Source organism: Anser anser (genome assembly GCF_964211835.1).
Source record: "Anser anser genome assembly, chromosome: 18".
Taxonomy (NCBI): Eukaryota; Metazoa; Chordata; class Aves; order Anseriformes; family Anatidae; genus Anser; species Anser anser.
The window spans coordinates 2020834-2030105 of NC_139739.1; the positions used below are offsets into that span (position 1 = coordinate 2020834).

General features: G+C 57.5%; 1 long non-coding RNA gene across 1 annotated transcript; it reads left to right on the plus strand.

Moving 5' to 3' along the window:
• The first annotated feature begins 254 nt into the window (after positions 1-254).
• Positions 255-9023, plus strand: LOC310883749. The gene is made up of 3 exons (XR_014573718.1): positions 255-4857; positions 5838-5948; positions 7080-9023. It is a non-coding gene; the product is annotated as an uncharacterized lncRNA (long non-coding RNA).
• Positions 9024-9272: the final 249 nt, after the last annotated feature.

Genomic DNA, 9272 nt, shown 5'->3' on the forward strand with positions numbered 1-9272 from the left:
TGCTCCTCTGCCTGACCTTGTCCCCGTTCCCATTCTCAGTCCTTTTGCTGTCCTTGTCCCATCCCCATCCCGTTCCCATCTCGTCCCCATCCCTATTTGTCATCCCATCCCTATCCCATCCCCATTCCCACCCCTATCCCATCCCCATCCCTATCCCATCCCATCCCCATCCCCATCCCTGTCCCATCCCCACCCCTATCCCATTCCCGTCTCCCTCCCTACCCCCTCCCCATCCCTATCCCATTCCCGTCCCCATCCCATCCCCATCCCACAGAGTGATGGGAGCCCCCACAGCAGAAGTCACCTTGCTGCCTCAGGCAGCTCATTCCTATCAAAAGGAAGGCGTTAACCTCACCCTCGTTACTAATTGCTAATTAAAAGCCCCAAATCTCTGGGAGCAGAGGCAGGTCCCAGCCCTCCCCCGGGAAGGCACGGGCGCTCTCCTTTTGGCACGTCTCACCGCGATCGCCCGCCCCGGCTGGAAACATCTCCCGGTCTCACCGCAAGCTCACCGCAGCGGCCAAACGCAGGCGCCCAAATTGAAGGAATCAATTAAAGCCATTTAATCACTGCTCGGAGCCAAAAGGGAGCCGGAGGAGCCGTGGGGCTCTCCCCCGTGCCCCCGCTCAGCCCAGAGGTGGATTTCCTGCCCGCTCTCCATTATCACCCATCAATATCGCCGTGAGTACCTAACGGGCTAAAACCGTAGCTCTGATGTCCCGGATCTGCGTGGTGCGGTGCAGCTAATTGGTGCAGGACCCGTCCGGGGGCTTAATGAAAACGTAAATCCCGGCACATTAATCAAACAATTATTTCCTAGCCACAAGACAGGCGGCGTTAAACCTAATTAAGAAATAAACAAAGTAAACCAGTGAACAGAAAACATTTGCTGATCGTATAGATAGGCTGCAACAAAGAAATATCAGGCAATAATTTATTAAAGAGCCCCAAACCTGCTCCTCGCACTGCAGTTCTTAATAACCCGGCGCTCCGGCTTCCAGGAAGCACCAGCTCGGTTTTATTAAAGCATTTGTTCTGCTTTAAGGTCTGCTGGGCACCGGAGAACAAAAAATATATTACTCTGCGCGATGAATAATTGCATCAATTTAAAATAATAGGGCCGGGGACCGAGCACGTGTGTGTGGGTGACACCTAACATTGGGACCGACGCATTTGGGGCTTCATTATCAGAGGTTAGCGCCTTTCCGGCTCAAAAGTTAATTCCGATTCAGACATAAAAGTTGCAAAAAGACATAAACTCGGCCGCCGCCGGCGTTTCTCTTCCCTCAGCATGTTCAGAGCTCCTTGCCCAAACCTGCTAGGCTGGCACAATTCCTGTACGTGCGCGGCCGTCCTTCTCCCCAGCCTCATTTCTGCTTCACCCAGCGAAGGAAGCTCTCCGAATTCCTCGCGGCACCGCCGAGCCTCCGGCAGCCTCGCGAGCCCGCGGGGAGGCTGCGGCACTGGCGGGGAGGTGAGAAGCGAGCTGAGGGTGTTCGCATCCTGCTGGAACAGCCCTGGTGGTAATTAGAGCGAGACGTCGTTAGGGATGGGGAGCAGGCAGCGGGGTCACCCTGGGGATGCGGGAATATGATGGCCAAGAGGATTCCAGGATGATGCCAGGATGATGCCAAGGTGCTGCCCCTGCCCGGGTCCCCGTTAGGGGAGCAGGGGCTCTGGGAGGTGGAAAACACACCCCAGGGACACCCCAAAATGCCCAGGGGGGGTCCCCCTGCGCAGAGCATCCTTTGCGCTTGGGTACCACTTGTGGGTCCCGACCTCCCTTTTTTCATGCACTTATTAAGCCCGTGTTCCTCGCAGCCCGGCTAAGCAGTTTATCAAAAGCCTCCACCGTTAGGTTAATGAGTCTCCGTAAATTATTTCCTACGGTTAATCCAGGAAAGGGAGCGCAACCCGCCAGCTGCTGCAGGGGCTCGGTGGCGGGGCGGTGGGCAGCGTTCGGTGCCCATCGGGGACACAGGGACACGGGGAGCCGGGACCCTGCAGAAAGAAACCCTCAAGGGCCAGGAAGGCTTTCTGTCTCCTCCCATCCCAGCCTGTTATTCATGAGCCTGCCACCCCTGGAGCTTTCGGTGCCGAATGGGGGAGCATCGTGAAATGGGGGGGCACGAAGCAGCCCCAGAAGCAGACCTGCAATGCCACGAGCGTCCCCCCTGTGGGGATGTCCCCAGCTGCCCCTTGTCCCAGCAAAGAAGGACACAAAGCCGCTGCCCAGCAGGCAGCACAGGTACACGGGGATGCTGCAGGGAGCACCCAGCCTGTCCCCAGTCCTCCTCCAGCCTCGCGGGGACATCTTGGACTGTGGTGACAGGCGCCTGGGGACCTGCCAGCCCTTGAGGTACTCCCCAAAACCTCCTCGTGTCCCCCCCCCACCTCCCGGCGGGCAGCGAGGAGCGGATTTGCTGTGCCAGCACCGCATCCTGGCCCAGGCGAGTTGCAGGCATAGGTTGGGGAGGTTGGGGGGGGAATAATTCAATTTTTGGCTTTCTGGGTGCAAACTGCGGCTGGCTGCTGCTGCTCTGCAGCTCCCGCCTCGTTGGCATTCTCCAGCGGTGCCGCACGCTCGGCGGGCCCGGAGCCGCTGCAGAGAGCTGAATTATTCAGCTGCAGCACGGCCCCTTCGCTGACGGAGCCAGCGAGCGTGGCCGGACGCAGCCGAGGTTTTTTTGGAGTTTCCCAGAGCCGTGCCCTGAGCCCAGCTGTAACAGATCCAGGGCAGCAGCTGCACCTCACCCCGATAAGCATCTGCCTAGCAAATAATAATTAAAAGCTAAGGAAAAAAAAAAAAAGACAAGAGCTACATTAAAAATGCCCTTTTCCGCGCTGATGCACTCCCCTGGTGCTGACGCGCGCCTTCCCGCTCTAGCTGGTGTCACAAACTCCCTGGCGCTTGGTTTTTAGGTCACTGCGTTCCCAGGCAGGCGAGGACTGACCTCTCCACGGGCTGCGGCACGGCTCTGGGTTTGCACCGCGCCGCTGGTCTCCTCCCTTGTGTCCAGAACTGCCCTGGAGCAGCAAGCGGCCAGCAACCAAACCCACACGGAAAGAGCCCGATCTCCCCCCGGCAGCGAGGACCTGCAGAGAAGGACAGAGCTGGGACATCGCCAGCGGCAGCCCGGAGGTCAAGGTGGCCTTGGTGGCATCTCAGCATGCACCGCATCACCGCCCCAGTGCTGCCAGCAGCTGTGCCAGCCATCCACCGGGATTTATTGGGATGCTGCCGCGACGGATGGCACACAAGGCTTGGAAATCAGTCGAGACGAGGGTCTGCCAGCAGTGGGCACGGTCAGCCAGGGCTGCTCCAAACCCACCGGTGACACCAGGGAAATTCCTCACTGCCACCGTGCCACCCCCCAGCCCCTCCAAACAGCACCAGCTTAAAAAAAAAAGCTCAGTGGGGAGCAGCAAGCAGAGGGCCGGCCGGCTTCTGATTTATGCTGCGATGTTTTCTGAGCAAGCAAAATAAAACCACCGTGAATTGTAGATCTTGGAGGCAAAATTAAGATGAAGTGGACGGAGGGAGCTGCGCTGCCAGTGGCACCAGCAGCGAGGTGCAAGGGCTGTCAGGGCACAGGGGCTGCTCTGCCGGGTGCCTGGGGGCACAGGGGATGCTTTAGGGACCGCTTTGCTTTGGTCATGCTGGGTACACAGGGTGGGCATGTGGCTGGTGGCCGCGGTGACCCGCTGACCTTCTCCCTGCAGCCTGACGACTAACAGAGCCCCATGCCGGCAGCGCTCGAGCCGTGTCCTCCTTGCTCCCTTTGCCCCGTGCAGGATGCTGCCAGCCCCACCTAACGAGGGTTAACAGGACCTCACAGCACTGGCTCACCCTGAGGCTGCAGGACAGGGGCACGGGGGGACACGGGGTGGCCGATGCCGTCCCCTGTGGCGTCCCCCCGAGCACCTCCCTGCGCCGCCGGCAGCGCCGCCAGCCAATTATGCAGATCGCCAGGGCAAAAGCGCCTTCCCCGGGTCATTTTGCAAACGATTAAATATAAAAAGGCCCAGGCGCAGCTCGTATTTCAGTGTTAATGTTGCTGCCAAATATTATCACGTCGACGCCGGCTGTAAAACGGAAGCAATCAGTAACCCCGGGGACCGTGCAGCGGCCAGCCGGGGCAGCCTGCTCCCCATCCAGCCACCTTCCTCCGGGTCTGGGACCTCCTCGGAGGCTGCTCTTGTCCCTTTTGCTTTGCTTTTCCTTTGGCACGGGGTTCCTGCACTTTTCTTCGCGCGTCTCCTTCCCACCGGGAGCGACACCCAGCGTGTCTGCGGGCCAGCAAATTCCAAATTCAGGGCAGCCAAACGAAGGGCAGACACCACCGCGTTTTTTTGGGGCCAGGCTGCGCTGCCGTGGCCGGCGGGGAAGGAATTTCCCAAATCAGTGATCCGGGCGAGCTGGGGGCTCAGGACCGTGCCACCCCCCGCTGCCAGCTCTCCCTGCCCTGAACAAACTCCACCTCTTTGTCCGCCCGTTGCATAAGAAAACTGAGCTCATGTCTCCCTTCGAATGAATTATTCACACTTGGCTCCGTATGCACTAATATTTAAAAGCCGCTGCTGTGGGAAACGTTGTTCCTTTTTTTTCCAGACGTTGTTCCAGACGGTTCGGCTCGGGCCATTCACCGAGGAACAATCTGGCACGCTCGTATTGTTGCTCCCTTTCTCCTAGCAGCACGGACAGATGGGCAGAGGCGGAGGGGGGGGGCGAGGAAGGGACCAGACCTCCTTGTCCGCAGCGCGCGCCCGAGCGAGCGGCCCCGTGCAAGGAGCACGTCCCGCACACCGCCACCTCCAGCAGCACACGAGCATCACTTGGCTTTGTCTCTTGTCCTGGTGGGTGGTAAGGACGTGCCCTGTGGGGATAACAGATACAGATCCGCAGGTCGGGTGGGAAAAGCTTCCTCAGCCTCCAGGACGGCCCTAAACCAGCGTGGGTCCCAGCCTCGTCACGCAGCACGGGGCAGGAGCAAAGCCCCCAGGCCCTGGAAACGATTCGAGCCCATCTGCTGGCCGAGCCTGGAGCAAAATCCTGGCCTTTGGGAGCGCAGCAAGGCCGAGGCTCGGCCTGTGCCAACGCCTCCTTGAAGGGGTCCCTCTGGTCCCCGTCCCAGCTGCGGGTGACCCCTCCTGGGCCGTGTCCCCGTGCCCAGCGGGCGGCTTTGCTGCAGCACCACAGCACGACGCCCCCCACCCCGACCCGATCTATTGGGGTGGCAGAGCTCCACGGCAGGGTGCCGGGGTGGTGGACGGCACCTTTTTAAACGAGCACGAGCCCTGGGGGGGGCAGGTGGCAGCACCAATGTCCCCGCTGCCCCCGGCACTGCGTGCTCCGGTTTGGGATCCTGCCCCAGGGGTCCCGGCTGCCCCCCAGGGCAGGCAGCATCCGTGTGGCACCTCTGAACCTTCCGGATTTAACAGGGGCACGCTCCTTGTTAGCCTGCTGGACAAACCACCCCGAAGCGATTCACGGAGGCTGTGGAGAGCTTTTCTGCAGCAATCAGGGTTTCCATGGCAGGGCTCTTATCAGGTAGATAACAATCGGCTATTCAGCCCTGCCTGGCTGCCCTTTAATTAATCATGCTGACCCTGGTCCCAGGGACAAAGCCAAGCCACAGAGACACCCGTGAATTTCTTAGGCTCTCGACTCCAGCCCACCCTGCCTATAAACCCCAGAGCTTCACCTCCGTGGCAGTTCCCTTTGACCCGGCAACAATCCCTTCTTTCAGCTTTTCATCAGCCGGAGCTTTTCTTCTTCTCCGGGTTTGGTGTCATCGAGACGAGCCTTTTTTTTTTTTTTTTTTTGGCTTTGACAGTTTCTGGAAGGATTTATCACAGCGCTGCCAGCAGTAAGGAGACTCCGGTTATCTCCACATCCCTGACGGAGCCAGAGAACCCGCTCAGCTCCGGTTTCCAACCGGCCCCAGGTGCCACATCCTGCTCCGTGCATCGCCGCGCTCCCTCCGGAGACGTCTGCCCGACCCCAGTTGCTCTCATTCATCTCCCAACATCCCCAAAAAGCATCCTAAAGGCCCCCCCCGTGCACTGCCGACCCCTTGGGCTGCGCACACACAGCAGCTCTGCGTGTGCCCCCGTAGCGGTGGTGCCCCGCCACAGCCCCCACGAGGTCCCGCTGATGCTCAGCTCCCATCACCCCTCCTTCGAGGCCCACCATCCGTAACAAGCTGCTCTCAGCTAACTTTAACTCCACCGGGAGCACACAAAGGTGCAATTTACCACCTCTGACTCAGCACAGCCGCAAGTTCCTCTTGTGGCCTCAATTTTAGCCTTACAAAGGTTTCCCCGTCAGAATTTTCCCTTACCCGCTCGCTTGCTTCCTGCCAAGCCAGCCCCACCTGCAGCTGGCTGCTGCCCCCCAAACCTGGCTCGAGCTCGGAGAGCCTTTTAATCTGGGCTGGAATCGAACCCAAACCCGAGCCCAGGTGGCTGTGGTGCAGGTGGCACCGCGGGGACGACCAGCTCGCCCAAGCCCGTGTCCTGCGAGCAGGCAGAGCTGCTGAGCCCAGGGCTGATGCTGTCCAGGACCCACGCAGCGAGGAAGACCAGACCTGCACGCGTGTTTCTAATTAAATGCCACTTTTGCCCAGCAATCTGGTGACGTGGGCATCACCAGCCCACCCCGGGGGAGGACCAGCCCCCCAAATCCCCCCCCCCAGCTGAAACACAGCGGGGCTTAGCACATTTGTTAGCTGTAAGCCGCAGACAGGTACACGTTGTGGGGCCTCTGTACAAGAAAATCAGCATTACGCCCAGTTAATATTCAAACCGTGATTAATCAGAGGACTCCTCTCCCTGCTCCCATTGTGCTTGCTGCTCGCCTGTACATCCTTCACTTTTGTTTAAGTGCAAGCAGAGTCAATTGGAACTGGGGATTTATGGCGGCTGCCAAACGCTCCGCTCTCCGATGGCAATAAGTTATATTCCCATTACGCAGCATGCAATAAAAAGGGGATGATATTTATTCTAGGGATTTTTGTTTTCCCAAGAAAGCCCCCAGAACTCACGCAGCTGCTAAATTGTGTCCCCGTATTTTGCAGGTGCTGCCGCTTCCCGCCCGGCACCTTCCCCAGCCTCTCCTGCTCGGGGCCAGCACCACCCCGGGGAACAAGAGCAGAAGAAACCGCCAGCACCAGAAGAAACCGTCAGCACCGAGCCATATGCAAGGACCCGCAGGGCTCAACCCATCATTGAGCACATGGGTAATGGAGCTAGATTTAAGAGAATAAAATGCTGATGGGCTGTGGAGGTGCAGAGTTCCTCCTTCAGGCTTTCTGCTCTCTCCGAGCCCCTGGCAGATTTCTCCAACCCCAAAGCCACTCATCAATGGCCCCGCGTTGGGCCAGCAGCCCGGGGGAGGTGCTAGCCACAGCTCTGTGCATCCGAGTGAAAGAGCGGCGGTTTATTTTTAGGCTCGGCACCGATGGCATGAAAGCCATTGATCCTAGCTCATAATTACATCGTTAGCTGTGCCCTACGAGATAAAGAGATTTCTAGCTGCGGGATTTTGAAAAGCTGGGCTTGAAAGTGGATACAAAAGGGATTTATTTATTGTAGCTTCTCTATTTTTAAGTGGAGTGTTACATAGTAAAAGTTTGCTTTTATTTATTTTCTTTTTTTGTTGTTGTTCCTGGGAAGAAGGCAATCCTGTCCACGGGAAGGCTGGGGACGGGGGTGAGACACGACCGGCCCTGGGAGGATCACAGCCCCGTGTGCTGAAGGGAGGGAGCTGGGACGCCCAGGAATCGCCCTGCAGCAAGCAGGGACCCTCAGGACCTCTCCGCACAAACCCCAGGGGAGCCGTGGGGGCGTCCTCAGCTCTGCGTGGCTCCCACCACCTCGTCCTTGCTTGCTGCTCGTGACCCCCCGAGAAAATAATGCAGGGCACACACCGCCTGCTGCAGCAGAAGGGCAAGAGCCGGATTTGCTCTCCAAGACCAGCCAGGGAGCCTCTTCCACGCCAAGTGCTTAGTGCGCCTGCTGTCACCCATGCTTTACTGCCCTCTCAATGAGGAGCAAATCGGTATTGATTTCGGAACAAGTAGAGCTGTAAATTACTGGTCATGACTGGCTCGGCCAGTACGGAGATGAGAATCTATCGATCGCACCGAGGGCCTAAATCTAATTAGCACGCAAGGAAGCTCGTTGGAGCAGCAGAACCATTCGGATGTCCTGCGACGTAATTAAAACGGCCAAGCTACCTACAAAAGCAGGACATGCAAATAATGGTCCCGAGCGAGCACGATTCGCAACCCAAGGGCTTCCTTTTCAGAGAGGCTGAGAAGAAATTGGTGGCAGAAATATCAGTCGGGGGGGACAAAGAACCCTCTTTTACCCCCTAGATGTGTCTCCCTCTGTTTTGAAGCCCTTTCCGTTCAGGATTTCACAGCTGGTGGGGGAGCACAGGCGGGATCCCAGTGCCAGGGCGCGGGGACCCTCGCTGGGTGCCCACCGGGGGGGGACACGGGGTGGCCAAGGCACGGCTGCGATGCACGGCGGGCGAGCACGGGGAGGAGAAAGCACAAAGTTCTCGAGCTGGAAAACCAAAGATAGAAAAAGGAAGCTACGAGCTACGGCCCCCAAAAGGGGCTGATAGACATCTCCAGGAACTGGTTTTCGGACGACAAAGGGCTGCCTGTTTCCTGCCGCTGGAGGTTTGGAAGAGAACAAGCAAGAGAAAAAGGGGAACTCCGCGGGCCCCGCTGCACAGCGGTCACGGGGACGGAGCTTTGCTCTTCGTCCCGCCACAGCCACACGCTGACAGCCTCGGGGTTGCTGGAAAATAACCCGATTCCAGCTTTTTGGGCAGCTGGAGGGCTCCGTGCTCCCCGTCTCACAAAGACACGGCAACTCCTGCGGCTCACCGGGAGCTAATGCCATTTTTCCCCTTTTCCCTCGGAGTTTGCCCCCAAAGAGGGGGGGACCTCAGACAGTTTTCCTGCCGGCGTGCATGAGACCACGAGGAACCCCAGGGCAGTGGGAGAGCTCGGGGTCCTCATTAGGAGCTGCTCATGCAGCCAGCACCCCGAGGCAACGTTAAATAAAAAACACATTATAAATATAGATATAGATATAGATATAAACGTAAACGTAAACATAAATATAAAAAATATAAATATAAATATAAATATAAATATAAATATAAATATAAATATAAATATAAATATAAATATAAATATAAATATAAATATAAATATAAATATAAATAATATAAATATAAATATTTGCCTTTC